This window comes from Mytilus californianus, unplaced genomic scaffold (genome assembly GCF_021869535.1).
Source record: "Mytilus californianus isolate M0D057914Y unplaced genomic scaffold, xbMytCali1.0.p SCAF_4, whole genome shotgun sequence".
Taxonomy (NCBI): Eukaryota; Metazoa; Mollusca; class Bivalvia; order Mytilida; family Mytilidae; genus Mytilus; species Mytilus californianus.
Window position 1 is genome coordinate 108,118,756 of NW_026262690.1, and position 20,577 is coordinate 108,139,332.

The 20,577-nt window shown below is 31.4% G+C and overlaps 1 protein-coding gene across 2 annotated transcripts in view; it reads right to left on the reverse strand.

The window, feature by feature from the left end:
• The window catches only part of LOC127739067 (uncharacterized), a 120,951-nt gene that overhangs the window by 98,022 nt on the left and 2,352 nt on the right, over positions 1–20,577 (reverse strand). Inside the window, exons 2-7 of one of the 2 annotated variants that reach the window (XR_008000263.1) lie at positions 16,528–16,637; positions 15,645–15,808; positions 11,752–11,815; positions 11,274–11,474; positions 10,273–10,409; positions 7,104–9,006 (exon numbers count right to left, since the gene is read on the reverse strand). The exons of the other annotated variant lie outside the window; for it this stretch is intronic. The gene's annotated coding sequence lies outside the window, so the exon portion shown is untranslated. Of the gene's footprint in view, positions 1–7,103; positions 9,007–10,272; positions 10,410–11,273; positions 11,475–11,751; positions 11,816–15,644; positions 15,809–16,527; positions 16,638–20,577 lie in introns of those variants that run through there. 2 annotated transcript variants of the gene reach the window in all.

Below are 20,577 nucleotides of genomic sequence, written 5' to 3' on the forward strand. Positions count from 1 at the left end.
TTATTTTATTGAAATATTAGAAATCACTGTTCTTATCAGTAATATTAGTTTTGTTTAGCGTATTAGCTGAAGATTTAGGTTACATATGATTTCAAAACTTTTTTTCTTTTTTTTTTTTGTATCGCTTTGATATTGTTAAATGTTTTAGTAAATTTGAAGTTATTAATATTCTTATCAAAACATTAATGGAACCAATTTTACCTTAACAGTAAACATCAACTTATTTAGATTTTGTTTTTTTGTTTTAAAATAAAACTTAAAGTCAGTTTCAATCACAAATCCTTTCAGGCTGAAAAATGTGCTTCGGGGCATTTTTAACTCATTTGTAGAAACTCTTTGTTTTGAACTGTAAATAGGCCTAAGCAATAGGATAATCCCTTGCTAAGAACATGATTTACGTTCATTCTTCACAATTAAGAAACACTTAATCCTACAATTTCATTGGTCAAGAGCACTTTGCTATATTCTAAACCTAAATATTCAAAGTATCGTACCAAATTTAGACCTTATAGAAGCGGAGTATGACGATTTTCACATATGACCTTTTACCGAGTCTTGGCTAAACAGAAATAACACAGACGAATCAATGAAGTTATTTTGAAAATTATCATAGCCCCTTCCGTGGAGATAGAGAACCACACAAAACAGGCGATGGAGTTGTCGTATAAGTTAAAATAGTTTAGTTGCACATCGACGCCATGACATAGAAATGGACCACCTTTAATCTGTGTGGCTAGAACTAAAATTACATGGTTAAAATGTTCTCTTTGGGAATTTCTATATCCCCCTAATTGCTAGCAAAACATTTGGACGAAATTGGAAAATTCACTAGATATGGCCTAAAGGAAGTTCGCTCCTCTTGTTTTTGAATTTTGGCCAGATATTCGGAATCCTCTGGTTTTATCGATAAAGTGCCATTATAAATTTTGCCCGCTAACCCCTGTTTTTCTTTTCATTATTTTATTACATATAGTTTAAAAAGCCATATTCGAAAATCCTATAAAATATTTGTTATTTTTCATAGTTTTTGAAAGAAAAAAAGTGCCATTGTTAAATGTATGAAAAATCTAGAGAGAATCATTTCCCGCCAAATTCTCAATGGCTTTTATTTCGAAAACAAGCACACGGACCCTTCATTTTTTCTGCTTTTTTAGTTCCTTTAAATATATACTATCAACCAATAACCGTCCTTTAAAAAGCTTGTTATTTTGAAACAGAGGAGCGAACATCTTTAAACGGCAATCATGTAGATTGCATAATAATCACGGGTGATTTTAATGAAAATTGAATAAATTGCGCTAACTCTAAGATTAGACATTTGTTAACACAGTTCAGTTTGAATCAGTTGATAGACGAACAAACACATATTACTGAACAGTCGTCTTCATTATTAGATCTTTTCATAAGAAACAATGTAAATACTGTTACGTTCTGAAGCGTTGGTCTACCACTACTTTAGCACATACTTACAACTTCTCGTCCAATCAAAATGCTTGAATTTGCCTTCTAATTTTCATAGTACATACTTTTTCCGTGTACTAAGTAACTATGCATGAATGACCACAAGGGTAAGATTTCATTGTATTGTTATCAAGGTATTAAAACAGAAATTACCACTGGCTATTTTGGAATAAAATGATGTGTCCCAAATTAAAAAAAAAGTGTGATTAGTTTTCACATTGATTTTTAAATATCCTGTTATTAGAATCTTTGGATCTAAAAAAGTATTTTTGACAATTGCAAGTTACTTTCATTTAAATAAAGAATAACAAATATGATCCTTAAAGTTTTGATTAGAGTACAAAGCTGTCTTATAATTGTGGTAGTTTATCATCTATGCAATTACTATGTACACAAAAAAGTATGTACTATGAAACCATGTGAAGGGAAATTAAGGCAACTTGATGATGATTTTTTTTAACTTTCTTAAGGAAATTGATCTTTTTCATTATCAATTAAAAAACCGTGATAATGTCTGAAGGGAATGTGCCACGTCTATATATATATATTCTGACAAATCTTTTAGTTTCTACTTTGAAATAAAAAAAAAAAAACACAAAACCTATAATCTTTGATCTATTGATAGTTGCTTTTAATGCCTATCCGTTAGACTATCTATAGGCACATATATCTATATGTTTCAAATTTATTATAGCTTTAGTTTTACTGTGAAATTAAAACATGTTTTTTAAAAACATATGTCTGCTCATGGTCAATTTAATTTGTCATCTTACCATGTGAGGAAGTATATGTAGTAAAACACCACTTTATATCAATATACATACTTACACCAGCAGCAACCATCTTTTCATTCTAGAGTCAAGTGCCTTTTGAAATCACATATTTTACTATGATAGTAGTTAGTAAATTTACAAAACATAAAACTTAATTAAGTTAATTAACTTAAGTTAATGAGCTCCGTTTTACAAACCTGTGATACAAGTAGTCAGCCAAAATAAACTATCAATAGATCAATTAAAAGATTACTTGAGTTGTAAATTTGTGCTAAATTGGATAGTCTTTGAAAAGGTATATACTATTAAATTAAGTGCTCGGGGCAAGCTCCTCGCTCTAAATGTCATAGAACATACCTTTTCATAGACTAATCGATACTTAGAATATAGCAAAGTGCTCTCGGCCAATGAAATTGTAGGAGTTGGTGTTTCTTAATTGTGAAGAATGAGCGTAAACATGGTCTTAGTAAGGAATTATCCTATTGGTTATGCCTATTTACTGTTCAAAACAAAGAGTTTCTATAAACGAGTTACAAATGCCCCGAAGCACATTTATCAGCTTGAAAGGATTTTTGATTGAAACTGACTAAAAGTTTAATTTTAAAACGAACAACAAAATCAAAATAAGTTGATGTTTACTGGTGAGGTAAAACTGGTACCATTAATGGTATTATAAGAATATTAATAACTTCAAATTTACTAAAAAATTAAACAATATCAAAGTGATGCAAAAAAAAAGTTTTAAAATTAAATATAATCAAAATCTTTAGCTAATACCCTTACCAAAGCTCAGATAACTGGATCCGTTGTTGCTATGAACATTAATTTCCAATATTCCGATAAAATAAAGAAAAATGCAGGAATTTAATTGAACTTTTGAATATATATAACAAGCATTTTATTTGAACATTTAGTTTTAGTAAATTACGTCACACAATGAAGTAGTATTTGATGTAAAGAGCTGTGAAATAAAATTTAGTTGTAACTCAAATTATTTCCTCACTAAAATATTACATGATTTACATTCATACTCACAATTACGAAACTTATACACTACCTACTATTTCATCATACTGTTGTGTCATCTAACGTCTTAAATACAATTATACAATATTATTAATTTCCAAAATAATAAGAAAGTCCTTACATCACTAAAACTAATTCATAAATGAAATGAAATGGCTTAAAAGGAAGTCATACACTAGTTATAACTTTGCACTGACAATGAACCAAATTCTTGAATACAACAAATCAAGAGATCATTTGAGCCTTGAGCACTTTACAATATTCTAAGTTAATAAGATAATGATAATCCCTTTCTTCATGATAAGTCCTCGCTAAAGCTCGTACTTAATCATGAAGAAAGGGTTCATCATTCTCTTACATATACTGAGCAATTGAGGTATTCATTGTCCTTTCATTGGTCTTTTAAATTTTCCTAAAACCTGTCACAAATCTTTCAAACGTAAAATATTGTTATATGACTGTGGCGACTATACAAAATACAGACACTTTTTGTCCAGAGCTAATTAGAATTTAATAGCAGATTAAAAAATATTGAAGACGTGACGGCAAATATCACAAATACTATTTTAGATGCAGCCGATAAATGTATTCCAAATAGAATAATAACGGATCGAAAGGATCAACCACCTTGGCTTACTAATGAAATAAGGAAACAGATAAGGAAAAAGAATCGAATATATAAAATTGCTGAAAAACGTAATAATCCGAAAGACTGACATAAATTTAAGAAACTACGAAACGAAGTTACCAATTTAGTTAGAAAATCTAAAGAAGAATTTAACTATTCCTTGATAAAAAAAAAAGTTTTTAATAAGAACTCCTCTAAAAAAAAATGGTGGAAAATCGTAAATCAAATTACATATATGAAATCAAAAGACACAAGTATACCACCTCTTTATATTTCTCTCATATTTGATGAGATCGACAAAGCAAACGAATTTAATGATTTTTTTTTTGCATCCATGTCTAATTTTAATGACTCCCGCACAATTTTACCCGATATACCATTTAATGCTTCAACTTCTATTAACGAAATAGAACTTAACGAAACGGAAGTGGAAGACATTTTTAATAAAATTAATCCATCAAAAGCTTCAGGTCCTGACTTAATAAATCCAAAACTGTTAAAAGAGTCTTTAGCTATTCTTAAAAATACTTTGTGTAAATTATTCAACTGGTCCTTGCGTAGTGCAGTATATATATGTTCCCTCTTTATGCACTCCCCCTTTATAAATGAATAACCAAAATCTGAAAATAGTCGACAATCACAAACATATTGGTGTTTATTTTTCTAATAATGGATTTTGGCAAGACCATATCGAATACATCACGAAAATTTGTATTTAAGGGTCAATATGATTCTACGGAAAGTTAGAAACGTTGTCGATCGGTACACCCTGGAAAAATTTGTATACACTGTTTATAAGACCAATTCTTGAAAACACCGATGTTGTAAACTTAATACAAAGACTAGAAAATATCCAGCTAGATGCCCCTCATAGTTACGGGGGGGGGGGACTACACTCACGAATATTGGAAAATTATATGTTGAAACTCATTACGAAAAGTTTTCGGAACGAAGGGAAATCAAAGAGTGATACTCTGTCATAAAATTATAAATGACAAATCACCTAATTATCTCCATGAACAAATACCAGGTTTAGTAGAAAGTAGACATAACCATAAAACTAGGCAAAGTCAAAATATCTTAGAAATTAGTACAAGAACTCGCTTATATTTTGAATACTTTTCCTTACAGCCGTGAAATTATAGAATTAAATATTGTTTAGTATAAGACAATGCGAATATCTCTTTCTATTTAAAAAAAAACATATTGGTAAACAAAATAAGAACTTCCCACATATTATTATAATGGAAATCGCATTGGACAAATTCTCCATGCACGCTTGCGAATGAAGTCTAGTGCTTTAAACTTCAATTTATTTAAAAGTATTTTAGTGGATTCGCCAAATTGTCGTTGTGGTGCTATAGAGACAAGCTCTCATTTTTATGTATTAACGTGTCCTAACTATACTAACATACACCAAATGGTACTGATTCTTTTGTTGATTTCCCGCACCGTATTGTTGTAAATATTTTGATTTTTTGGGTCAGATATTTTAACTGATGAAGAAAATTGTACTCTTTTTGTATTAGTACAGAAATATAAAATGAAAAGTTAAAGATTCACACCATAATATGAAAACTTCATTTACATGTTTTCCTTGCATTTCATTCAGTTCATTTCATTCACTATTTGTTTTTCTCCCTTTTTTCTCAAACTTTATTACAATCTTATTTTGTATATAGTATAATTACTATATTCCAATTGACAGAGCATGCTCTTAGTATTTATTATATTCTATGTATATTATATTGGAGACAGATAAGAATAAGCAATGTTGCTTGTTTTGGATCCTATTGTTTATAATGTTTTATATTATATAACAGGATTTTTTTTATCGAATAAAATGTTATTTAAACCAAGAAACAACTGAACCATGTATTCTTGTGGTCAGGTAAAAATCATTACTTTGGAATGACGTAGTTGACAGTTATGTATTTTCTATGTTAAAAAAAAAACCATTCACATAATTCATTTATCGTTGTCAAAATCTTTCATTATTTCCTTGTTCAGAACAAATGACTTGTAACCGCATATTACCATGTGGAAATACATAAGCTTCCTAAGTACCTCCGGCTTTTGTTGGGTTATTCTATATGGTGCGCAATCATAAGATTTTATCATTATGATATCAATACTTCTGAGAATAACGTTATCTGAATGCTATTTTTGTGTCGTGATACTTTTATTTGACTTTCATCTAATTCTGAAATTCTAATTAGGTAACAATTGACCATACAATGTGTAATGAAAATACATTTACTAACAGAGGTTTTCACCAAGGATAACATACATTTTATCAGTTCATTTTTAAATTTTAAATTTAATAGATGGTACGATACCTATGTCAATATATGCGAAATTTCAATATATTGGATGAATTTACAAAAAGAAATACCTACGTATTGGGAAATATCATATAAGTCCAGTTAATTTAGATACACATTGTCATTCATATTTTTTTCTACTGCTACTGCTTTAGACTTTACTAGCGAATAAAATATCACTTCTTCGTTTTCCACTTTTGATGGAGCATTAACATTCATGTACAAGATGACAGGTAAAGATGACAGTTTTTTTTCTGAAATTCGTTCTATGGTATGATTTTAGATTTCATAGAATGATGTTCATAACAGCTTAGAGGACGACATTGATTGGCGTACTGAAGTGATATGTATTATAGATACAATGGATAAGCGTTAATTCTTTAAAAAGGAAACCATGAGCCAGGAGGGCTAACGGTTTGTGTTTCATGGATCAACGCTTATCCATTGTGTCTTAAACTATTGTGTTGATGCCTTTTCAAAATTTAAGCCTTTTCTTAATAAAAGGTATAGTAAGTGAGTTTAAATAACCATCTTATCATGTTCAACGAGGCATTAATAAATCAAAGTTCACAATTAATTGGTTAGAGAAATACAAATATAACATAACACGTCTGTCTTTGAATTATTATGCATCTGAATATTATCCGTAATTTACAAAATAAGACATATTCGAACTTATTTCTATAATAAGTATGTTGCCGAAATTTCTAGCAAAAAAACCTAATTCTAGGCACATCACGATATACTCGCATAGGGGTTTGCGAATTAACATTTGAAGAGATATGTAGTAAAACAGATGAAATCATACTATATTTATTAAACAAAAATGGACAAATTGAATGCAATCATGTTCTTTTCAAATACATGAAATAGCCAATAATAATCAAAAAATAAATTTGAAAACCTTCTTTTATTAGAAAAATATCCACAATATCATACAAAATAAGAAAAACGAAAAAACTAAAGAATAGGGACAACAAAGAGAAAATAAGAATTCGAACCTTAACTGACAAGTGTCTACTTCTAACTTGACTCTATAACTCATTGATACTAACCTCGCGGCTACCAACTTATACTATACGATTGTCTATTATGTATTTATAAGGTACAAGCCCTGTGTGTCCGTTGTACCAATGTGAATCATATGTTCATTTATATCTATAAAATAGACATCTAAATTGCAACCCAATGGTAGCCGAGAGGTTTCGTCGATGTGTTGATGTCAGTCACACATAACATACTTCAAGGAGGGGTTCGACTCCCAGTGAAGGCACATAAAAATTACATAAGTTAAAGCAAAGTTTTTAAACTAATTCTATAAGTGAACAGAAATCAGTACATTAGCCAATTCAAACTTAATGAAATTAGGCACACAAAAGAAACAATTGAATATAATTTGGTGAGTCCATTTCAGCGACTGATTTGGGAAGCGTTGATTTTAGAAATAGAAACCACGGTAAATGAATAGGCTGGCTGACGTCACGGCAATGGTTTAAACATGATGAGGTAATCGCGATTGTCATTGGATATCAACAACAATGGTCTTACACGCGAGGAGATTAAATTTGGGCCTCCATATGATGGTCCAAAGTTAAAACACGTTCCAAGTCTTTGTTTTTGTTTGTAGACTGAAAAATATCAAATTATACTTTGCTTTAAACGTTAGATAGAAATATTTAACTTAAACCATTAAAAATACTCAGTCAAAATGTTTATGAGTAAGATATGTTTTGCTAAAAAAAAGTCAGCGACGGACGTTTAGAAAAATATTGCTGTTACCATGCCCTGTGATGAGAGGAACGTTTTATTTCTCTTAGTCTGAATATTTTTTCACACTAGAAAACATTTAAAGTTTACGAAAACACAACGTTGTTTCCACAGGTCTAGGATGAAATATTTATTAATACCTTAAAATGATGACAAGAAATTGTGGGTTATTTTAAAATCTTGGATTCTGCTAAATGCCCTTATATTAAAGATGAAATCAAAAATTTTAAGAATAACTTGCACGGTTGAAATATGATAAGATCATTATATGCCGCATCGACATTTTCTGATAGCAAACTCACCAAACATACACCTAAGTCTTTTTCATGTATTTGCCTGGTTTGTCATTAACCCCCCCCCCCTTTTTGTCAATTTCTGATCATTTCTCCCTTAACAAAAAGTATCTTGATTTTCCCTTGAATAATTTTTACATGAAATCTATGTAGTTATTTGACATCTATAATCTTTTGAAAATGTATTAAAAAGGAATAGGGGAAATAACTGACATAGAAAAGGAGCGAAGTCCAGTCAACTGGTACACTTAAACATGTATTTATACGTACATTTATTTGTAACTCTACATGTTTATTGAAGCTGTTTAAAAAAAACCTGACTTGATATAATTATACTTTAGAGATTTGAAAGTTTAAGAATAAACAATATTAAGAGTTAGAGCAGGTACCCTCTGTAGGGCCCTCAATATAACTCTTGCCGGTTGTAAAAATAACACAATCGGTGACCGTAAAACAATGCACGGGAACCAGAGATGAATGAACTATCTGCATATTCAATTTTAGATAATCACACAATGTTTACACGAACGTTTGAAATTACAACTTTTTCCACATTTAGATAATTGAAATCTAAAATCATCCCCAATTTTGTCAACAGGTTTGTAGTTTACACCCACAAATTGACCTTCCTTTCCTTCCACTTTCAAACATCGATTTGTTGATATTTCATTCAGAACAATAAATGCGTAGTGGCGAGCCGGAATCAATTTGAAGTCTGATGATTTGCTGAATTCCTGAAGAAGAAAAAAATGTATGTTTATCTGCAATTATATATTAATATCTAAATATTGTTTAAATCTGATCAACTACTTAAAACATATGTTTATTCTGTTTAATTGATAGATTTAGGATTGAGCTGCATGCTTTCGGAGGATATTTAAGGCTTGACATGGGTTACATTAAATGTTTTGAGATAGAGAGCTAGTAAATCTACAAATTTGTAAACCCAGGTATAAACAGAATTGATATGTCAAAAAACTCATCATAGATACCAGGATTGAAATTTTGTATTTAAGCCAGACGCGCGTTTCGTCTACAAAAGACTCATCAGTGACGCTCAAATTAAAAAAAGTTAAAAAGGATTGAACGCAGTAGAAATAGCAAGAACTTCAAACAGAGAAATAAAACAAATCAGGTTAGCATCTCCTGAATCACAAGTTACTTGGACTTTGTAAACGATTCGCCAAGTTTGAACACGCTATATATTACGACATACTGTTTCAACTCCGGAATATCAAGTTCGACCTGGAACTATCAACGACGACATAACGTTTTGACCCGACGATATCACGTTTGACCTTGCGTTATCATAAAAAGCCTAAAAAAATACGAACACAAATATGTTTTGGATCAGAAAACTTCATATTGCTACTCACGACTTATATTTTACGATAGTTATATGTGGAAAGGTTGATATTTATCAGAAAGTACTCAAAACCTGAAACACAGAAAGCACAGTATAAGTGTCAAATATACCATACATTGTAGGAAACTTTATTTACATTTCCCAAACTTGTCCAAGCGCAGATGAATGTTTTAAAGGAAAAGGTATAATTAGAAAATTTTTCAACCGCTGAAAAGTCAAAAAAACGTTTTTTTAAATTTACCAAAAAACGTCCTTCAGATGTTCACAAGACATTAGTCTGCCTGATATCGATATTATGATTTGGGCTTTAAATACTTGTATTGAATGCTAAGCTATCAAAATATTACGAACATTTCTGCGCTGAAGTGTCCATTGTATGTCTACTTATTGGTTAATCACTTAAATTATCGCAATGTTGAAAAGATTGAAGAATTTTGTATTATTCTTTTTATTATCACGGACCAGATAATGTCTCTGATTATGTCGTCTATCAAACGTTCTCTAAAATCAATGGGTATACAGGCAAGACAAACAAGGACAACGGATACCTAACATTAAAAGATTGGAATAGAAATCAGGACCATTTATAATGGAAAGCTTAATCTGAGGACTAGTCGAAACCATATATAATTACATTGAGAAGATTAAGGTCGCCGTCATCTGTTACGTGAAGATATTTCTTTTCTCCGTTTTTAAATATTGTTGAATAGCGCCTGATGATAAAGGCGAACGTTTCCGTACTTTCAATTCTTCTGTTCTCCAGAAAACGACCTAAAAAAAAGAAATTTATCAAACCGATTTCAAGACATGAAGTTGAAAGTGATTTAGCATGAATAGTGGTTTAGTTCTATTTCATAATAGTTTCGTCAATTTGAAATATATCTGTTTGTGCACATTTTAAATGTCATATGTTTTTTGAGCAAAACCTTTGGCATTTGATACTATTACAAACAAAAAGGAGAGAAAATACTATTTGGTTAAGTAAAAACGAAAAGTGGACGTAATCTAGTGATCATTAATAGACAAGTGCAAATATGATATATCACGCTCAAAATCGTCCCGAGTATAGAAAAATTGTGAATAAATTATACACAAAATATTAAAGTTCTGCTATCAATAACAAGTTATCTAAATAACAAAAACAACAAGATAACCACTGACGAGGTTTCTGACCTAGGACAAGCATTTTATATATGATGGAGTAAAAGCGGTTCCCACCATTTCAATCTTGATCAGGGGACCTTGTTAAGGCCCATAAAAGGACATGCAATAAAATCCAGTGTAGAATGAACCTCTATGATAACGATTTAATACATTAAGAAAATAACAGTTCAAACAAAAAATATTTACCATAGTAAAAATTACTACATTTCAAAGTAATCATTGAGATTATTTTATTTACTTTTAAATTATGAGACCTAGTCGTTTTGTTCATCCTAGATAATGAAAGTATGTCTATTAGGTCGGAACTTATAAGCATTTTTAGGCCACATGTGCAAACGTACTATTTCACCATATGTGTACACTCGCTATATGTATATACCCAAATTGTACAACCTGAGTGTTTCAGTGCAAAGAAATGATATAATAACTGAAGCACACATTTGATAGCTGTATTATTTGGTTTTTACCTACATTTGAGAAATTCGCATGCCTTTGTATGTGGTTTCCCGGAAACGAGTCTTTCAAAATCGATTCTAGTACTCTGTTTTTCCAAGTGCTGCATAAATTTATCTGTCCCAGATTTATTTAAAACAACCGTGCGCTCCCATTTCCTGGTCCAATCAGTGCTCACCAAAAATGAAGAGTCATTAATTAAACGTGCTTCAATAGTTTCTGAAATTGAAATTAAATGCACGATGCATTTAATCAGTCTTCATATCTATTGCTCGATTATACGGTTTACTCTTAATTCTATTCGTGTGATTCATGCTTACAATTTAGGTATTGATTACATTAACTGATTTTTCGATGATACCTGTATTATTTAAGCATTCAAATTATCATAAAAGTTAATTAAAACGTCATATCAAAACAAATATTTATATTTGCATTAGTATTGTAATTTCTATTGACAATTTCAAACGAATGTTAATTGTTTGTTGAAACTTACTTTCAGATAAACATAAAGAAAAGTTCACATCTGTAACAGAGTTCGATGAGGGTCTCCAGTAAATCTATACATAGCATAAACACAAATATAAATGGTATTCAATAATATTAAAAGATGCATGCTTTGATTCAGCAGATTTCATTCGAAGAATTACTCTTAAGCAATCATGGCGATAAAGAATTTGGAGAATCTCAAACTGATTTGGAGGAGATAGCACAAGCGAAATGACAAAAAAAGTACTAGTATACTTATTTTAAATTGTTTACAGATTTTATATGTGTGTCAGTATGCGATGCGAGTCTTGTATATTGAGAAAATCATATGACTTTTTTATTTTATTCTTATGGTTATTTCACATTTAAAATCTTTTAGGAAAGAACTAAGCATATTTACAACACAAGTACAACAGAGTCGAAAGATACCAAAGGGATATTCAAACTGTAATTTAGTGGTTGTCGTTTTTGCTGTATATCATATTTGTTTTTCGTTCATTGTTTTGTACATAAGTCGGGCCGTTAGTTTTTTATCGTTTGAATTGTTTGCATTGTCATTTCGGGACCTTTAATAGCTGACTATGCGGTATGGATTTTGCTCATTGTTGAAGGCCGTACGGTGACGTATAGGTTTAAACTTCTACATGTCATTTGGTCTCTAGTAGAGAGTTGTTTCATTGGCTACAGTAACAGATTAATAACATACACAAAGATAATTTGTTTATGTAACGTGTATATAATAAGTAAAAACAATAGACATACGATCGTTGTATTTTCATTTAAAGGTATTTTTTCTAAGAGCTCCAAGACTTCATTATGAGGCATAAATGTAACATCTTTATCGTATATATCAAGAAATTGATCACAATTTCTGCAATAGAAAACATTAACATTCATTTGAAGAGTGCATTTCCCCGGTTAATTGTAACAACTTCTACGAGCATGAGTTGTTTTAATTATTTTGATAGTACATGCAGACATGATGAATATCAGACATAAATCTTTTTTGCGATGATCAACTAAGGAGATAACTGTATTGTATTTTAAGCTTGGCCTACATAAAACGTAGATTTTACTGTCGCAAATTAAGTTTACCTAGCGACGTTAGACGTATTTATACTTTTCGTTTGCTTGTGAATGGTTTAAATATTGACAAAAAGAAGATTTTGAGGTTCAAAATGTGACTTTTTTGTTTATTTTTTGAGAAATTACATACCAAAAAAAATTCAAAATGGTAGCTTTCGTTAGTTACGGACTGGTAGAACGTGGAATCAAACCCTTCAAAATATTTGTCAACGTCCAATGAAAATTATCGTTCCAAACGAATTGCATTTGAACTAAGAAATAATCATTCACATTCCATTCAACAAAATATATTCAATACCACCTTACATGTTACTTTGATGACCTTTAGCCTTAGGAATACCACTTTAAAAATGAAAAGCAACCACTCAATCAGATTTCAAAACCATCATTGGATCTATGGAAAATAATAACTTTCTTTATATTCAAATTAACAGTATTTTCCATTCAACAAAATGTATTTAATACCACTTAACATATTACTTTAATGTCCTTTTACCTTAGGAATACGACTTTAAGAATTAAAAGCAACCACTCAATCAGATTTCAAAACCGTCATTGGCTATATGGATAATAATAACTTTTTTATATTTAAAATAACAGTATTTTTTAACAAGAATATAAATTGGTAGAATCTCGCCTTTTATCAAATGTAAAAGATACAAAATTGGTAAAATGATAAGTAGAGGGACAGTTATCATATATAAAAACAAGAAAAGGACAAAACAACAAGCAATAACCAACAAGGTATTTTTACAGAAATCATAAGATTGAGCAACAGTTAACCCACAAATATCTGAAAATAGTAGTAGGGTAATCAGTTATTGATCCATGAGCGTTTAAACAGCACAAACATAAAATATCATTTGTCGTCATGCAGCATTCAACAAATAAGCTGAAAGTGATTGAGCATGAATAGCTGTAAATTCAGACGTTTTGATAGTTTGAACATAGTAGGGCCATAATAGACATGATAGAAGTAACCGCATTCGTTTAAGGTAGCATAAAAATAATTGGCCGTGTGACACATTAAAATGAATTATAAATTGAAACATGATTGTGGAAATGGTTGAATATTAAACTTCATGAACATGATACACTTAAAAGGTTTGCCCCTGTATAACATGCTTAAGGAACATTATCCATATATTAAATAACTAATACATGTACTTTAATAACGCACAAAGTTTTTACAGCAGATGTAGTGTTGTTGCCTTTGCGTGCAAAAGATGCTGTCAATAAAACAGGTAATACTCCTGACTTCAAAAAATAAGAAAATAGGTTAAATAATTAACAATAAAATACAATACATGACTAGATTTTTTACCAAATACACTAAATTATTTTTTACTTTACTATGAAAATACTTATCAAAGATACCAGGCTTGTTACGCCAGACGCGCGTTTAGTCTACATCAGATTCATCAGTGGCGCTCGCATAAATAGTCGGAAGGCAAAAATCAAAAACGAAGTTTAGGAGCATTTCAAACAAAAAAATCCACAAAAATTTGTGACAAATACGGTTATATATCATAACATGGGGATAGAAAAACCTTAGTGTTTCGAATAATTAAAAACATCAGACATGCAATTGAAAGTTACCAAGGATAAAATAAAGAAAAAAAAACAATGTTTAATAGTCATTTATTAATTATGGATGAAATATCTAGAAAGTTTTCTCTCAGGAACAACGGTACCCCTACGTCTCTAATAATGATAGTCTAGAAACAGAATCATGCCGATTTATCTTAAACGGTTTTCAGTTTTCTTCGTGGATTTTTTTTTCCTGAAATTTGTACAGTTGCTTCCTTTCCTGTGATAATTCAGTATCTATGTAAAGGTTTTCGTCGATATTCTTGTGAAACGGTCAAATTGTATCTATGTTCAAGAAACGATAAACCGATGTATACGCAAAGGATTTTCTAAAGCTTATTGCAAAACTTTTTACAGCACTATTGAAGATAACTTTGAGACAATATTGAGGTCTACTAAACTTGTATTGTGAATATGACGCGGACGTTTTAGTAAAGTTCAAAGTTTATTGCAATGTTATTAAATATTAAGACTTTGTACAGTTGCTTTATAAAAAATTAAAAACTTTTTTATACTGGAGGTGATTTAGATTTGATCTGGATCTTTTGCTTGAATTAATTGACACAATTGGACGACTTCAAATGATAATTTATAACAAATATGGCTATTTCAGTTGGGCCGTTTCTCAGCAGTAGCATACCTATTGTCCCATCGTACGGCGTTTTGCCTTTTTCGACTGATTCGCTTCGCACGTGCATGTTTAAATTTATAATTGCTCTAACGCAAAAACTATTCCAGGTGGGTAGTAATAAAGAACGATTGAAATCGACACTGCAAAGTTTTACGGTCGTCAACACGAATTTGTTGACTAAAACGATGTATCTCTGTCTCTAATCACAATATACATGCTTTAATGATCTGTAAATATACTGATTGTGTCTTTTTTCTATAATGACATTTTGTATGTGCGGTTTCGCAGGCGATTGATGCATGCATAGTTGATGCGAACTGCACCTGTTTCCCTGATCTTAAAAGGAATCCGTGCTGCCGATATTCCTTGTCGGTATGTGTCTTTTCTTTTTTATTGCACATCTACCTTGGGTCTTTATATTTGTTTGTCTCCTTCGTGTACTGTAATCGGAGCTTGAAATGCTGATTACCTTTTAATATACGCGACACGGTGTATTTTACCTGTTATGATGTAAAGTATTCGTTGTTTGGATAATCTTATTCAGAATTAACCTCCCCAACTGAACATAATGCAATTATGTGTAAGTACAATACCTTAGTTTCAGTGCTGAAGAGGCTGTCGTTGTTGAATCCATTATAAATATGTGTTGGAAGCCTTGATTTGCGATGTACCGTGTTTCTATGTTTCCATGAAGCCACTGAACTGTCTTCACTTCTGATTGTTCCATTCCTAAATCTGAAATGTCTGGGTTGTTTTCCTTAATGTGTGACATATAAGTAAATTATTACTGAGAGCGACCTCATATCTCAATAATGGATTTTTCTTTATCTAGTACTTTCAAACCCAAAAATTTGAAAACAGGGACGATAAATAATTAAACAAGTTAGGGGTTAAAATGACCAAATGAGACCGAAAAAGAATATGCAAATCCATCTATAAATCAATTTGGGTTATTTCTCATCCTAGATAGTAATGGTTCGTTCAGATAAAGAGACAATTTATCATTTATAGACCATCAAACATAATTTTAAAGGATAACCCAAATTAACCGAGATGAATTCGAGAACATACTACGGCAGGTTCTTTGGGAAAAGTACCATGTCGGCGTATGATCAGGCTCTGTTTTGAGTATATGCATTTCCCTCAAATTTTAGGTTTATATTTTCAAATTGGATTTATTATATTTGAACATCGATAAACTACATTAACGTTTGATCCACACACATTAAATGTGACTATTTACAGGTTATATATTGATAGAAGAAAAAACCATTCTAAAATCATATTACAGTTTCTATCTTCAAACTCTGATATCACTTTTCAACAAAAGTCGACAAAAGAAGGTTAAAACGTCTTACCAAACGTACGGATACAAAATGTCCAAGAATAAGTTACCTTTATTGTCTATTGTCATATAAATAAGATGCAATAAGGAACGTTTCTTTTGTTTTATCTATGTTAGATTTCATTTAATACCTCAAATGGGCTCTGTGTAGATTTATTCTTTGAACTCGAAGTATGCTGTTCATCGTGGTCAGTATCCTGCCTTTCACTCTCTGTAGAACTAGATGTGCCCGTGTGTTTGCCTGAATTAAAGAATACATACTTTTGTTACATTTTGTTATTTCCCTGACCGAATGAACGCAATAGTGTCGAGGTAAAGAGACAGAGGATTATTTACGAAACAATGTTTCGAAATGTATGTTTAACAAATCCATGGCAATACCGAAATTTTGATGACTACTACTTGGTGATGGAAAATTTAAATCCAAGGATGTATAATAGAAAAACAAAGGATATGGGGTATCCATGACAAAAAATCAGTACATGCACAGCAAAAAAAAAACACAAAAAGCAAACGAACAGCGCTTTTATTGCTGTTCTTCATCTCAAAGTCACAGTGAGGCCTTCAACACGGAGCAAAAAAACTCTCACCTCACTGCAAGTTTAAAAAGGCCCCTAGCACCGGCTTGAGCGGAATTCTTTGCAAAAATAATTTGGATAGACTTTGTAAGATGTAACACCACCTACTCGGCCCCGGTCAAAACAGAACATACTTGAAAGTAGTACATATTTAAAACAAAATAGTTCCTACGCGTAGGTGTAAATCATAAACTATGTAGCATATATGTTAGTAATTATGGTATCATATGAAAGGTCTATAACTACTAAAAAACTTAAGGAGCTATAGGAAAATAGAGAACTAAAAGATAAGTCAAATCCATCTAAGTAAACTGTGCCGAAGATTTATTTTTTTTATCTCCAAACAGTTTTCATATTATATACAGCTAACAATAAAAGGAAGGGTCCATTTTGTTGAAAGGGTTTTAATTATATTTTTTGGTATTTTTCTGACTACAGATCCTTTTCCTGAGTTATCTTAAGTTTCGACAACACAGAGCAATATTAAGAAAGCTGATATGTTCAAATCATAAATCTAGTATTTCTGATTAATTCTTGGTCTGATCTATGGAAGAAACTTTTGTAATTAAAGTGTAAATTTTTTCACTTATCCAACTATCCGTACAGTTGTTTTCAGACTTTATAGAATGGAATACTAATTATACTGCACCAGATGCGCATTTTGACAATTAATGTCTCCTCAATGATGCTCAAGGTCAAAATATTTGAAGATCCAAAACATAAATACAAACTTTGAAAAGATTGTGAAACCTAAAATTACAAAATGAAAAAGCCAAAGTCAAGCCATGACAAGGAATAAGAGCCAAGCTTGAAGGAGATACACTCCTTTATTGAAAAAAAAATATCGAAATTTTATGCAAACAAATTTCAATAAAAAATATTTGTTATCCCAGTACAGAACTACTAGCTATTGGTGATATCATCGGGACTAACAGTCTACCAGGAATCTACCCAGTGGTAGTATTATTTTTCATTGAAGTAAGGGGTCAAAATATTTTAAAATACAATATCAATACAAACGTTGAGGATATTATAAAACCAAACAGGACCTAAAATACAGCTAACCCCATACAAGATATCAGAGCTATGCATGAGGAGATACATTACTTTACTTGAAATGATTTCCAAATTTTGTAACACAAATTTCATTAAGAAAAATCCGAATTTAATGGTAGTACCGAAATACTGGCTACTTGGCTGGTGATACCCTTCGAGACTTACTATGCACCAATAGAGGTATCGACACAGTGGTAATAATACTATTGACAGAACAAATTTTAATAGACGAAAAACAATGACAGTCTTTGTTATTAAGTTCTGTTCGAAGTAAAAGAAGAAATACATTATAGATAACAGACAAATATCTCCGAAACTTCTTTAAATATTTCGAACTTATTTACCACAGCAACTGAGATAGTGAATGAATTTTCAATATTACTAACTGAAATGCATATTTACCTATTTGACAATCTATATTGTTCATATATTTTAAATATGATGAATTCAAAAGTCTTTATTTATATAAGATTGTTAATATATATATCTATATTTTTATAATCGTTTGTATCAATTGGATGGATCCACTTACAACTTTTGTATGCATACTTTTCCAGAGAAGTGTCCTAAAATGACATAAATCACTTTCTACTGCATATACAGGTCGATCGAAGTTTCAAGATGAGGTTTTCCCTGTTGCTACAGTACATGATAGAACTATAATAATTGATATATTCATTTGTCATACGTTTTTGACCGCTGAAATAAGGCATTTGACCTAGTTTGCTTTTTCAAAATCGAGTAGTTTGATGAGTTTTCTTAATCAACCAGATTCCTCAGAACGAAAAGACAAACACGTCCACAAAACACGACACAGAAAACTAAAGACTGAGCTATCAGAATAGAATTGAGAATGGAATTGGGAAATGCGTCAAAGAGACAACAACCCGACCAAAGAGCAGAAAACAGCCCAAGGCCACCAATGGGAAGCCCACCCAAAAATGGGGGTGATCTAAGGTACTCCGGTAGGGTAGGCAAATCCTGCTCCACTAGTCGAACTCGTCAGGTTGATCATGGTAATTACACATGCAATGCTAAGTATCATTCGGGGATGTCACAATCGAGGAAAATACAAAGGGGCAAAACATTGGAATGGATGACTTCAACTTTACCACTTGGAACTCTTGGTTCAATAGCTTTCATTTATGCAGCAATCCTCTATCTAGAATCATGATGAGGAACATAAGCTCTGGAATATCGTACGAACAGTGGGATATATATTCCATATGCAGGCGCTGCTGGAATGTTGCTACATGTGCACAGAAATGGATAGTATACTTCTAGATATAGTCAACATACGAGGTAGACTTAATTGTGTCTTTGATATTTTTGATTTCAAGTTCGATGGGATAGATGCGTTTAACATATTCACCTCACTTTGAATTATTTAGTGAGAGGACATCATCGATATAGCGGAACGTGAAGTTAAAGTATCAAGTATAAAGTATCCTTCTTATCATTTTTCCTGAGAAGTTTATGTGTGAATTTAAAATAAGGTGATGTGTTATGATTGCCAATGAGACAACTATCTACTAAAGCCCAAATGAAGTTTGTTTCAAATGAATGAAGGAGCAAGTCGGCAAGAAAAGGAGCACACTTTGTTCTCATTGAAATGCCCATTGTAAAAAGAAAAACACGTCCTCCACACGTAACAAATATGTTTTTAAAAAATTAAGCATCTTGATTGTGTCAGATTCATAATTTGTTTTTGTTTGAAACAGATTGTAGTTTACAAAAATTTATTTATCCCTTCCTAAATCAAGATATTTATATCTACCTTAGCTAATCTTTTTAATGAAACAAATTTGGTCTTATTATTTCATTCTGTCTTTAAGTTAAGAATGGAGAATATTTTTGTAAACAGAAGTCAAATGTTTGATACCATTGCAAGAGGAAAAGGACAAAGAAGGTATAAACTCTAGCAGATCTATGGAATCTTTTAAGTATCCACATCTTATTCACACCACCCCTTGAGTAGGTAGCATGTCAAAAGATGATAGGCTACCAGTATTTGGTAAGTTTATTCTTTATCAGAAAAATATATGCATGGCTTATACTTCATTTGCGGTTTTCGGGATGAGTTTGAGTTAAGTAACGTTGTTGTGTTAACGACAACGAGAAAGCTCCATAAACTCAAAATGTAAGTTCAATGTTGATTGCCTTTAAAGGTTGTATAAAAATAAGAAGATATGGTATGATTGCCAATGAGACAACTCTCCACAAGAGACAAAATGGCGTAGAAGTAAGCAACTATAGGTAACCGTACGACCTTAAACAATGAACAAAACCCACACCGCATAGCAAGCTTTAAAAGGCCCCGAAATGACAAGTGTAAAACAATTCAAGCGAGAAAACTAACGATTTATGTACAAAACAATCAACCAAAAATAAAGATGATGATATATAGCAACAAACGACAACCACTGAATTAGAGGCTCCTGACTTGGGACAGGCACATACAGAATGTGGCTGGGATAATCATATTTGCGGCCACGCCAACCCTCTCCTAACCTTGACCAGTGGTGTAACAGCACAACATAAGAACAG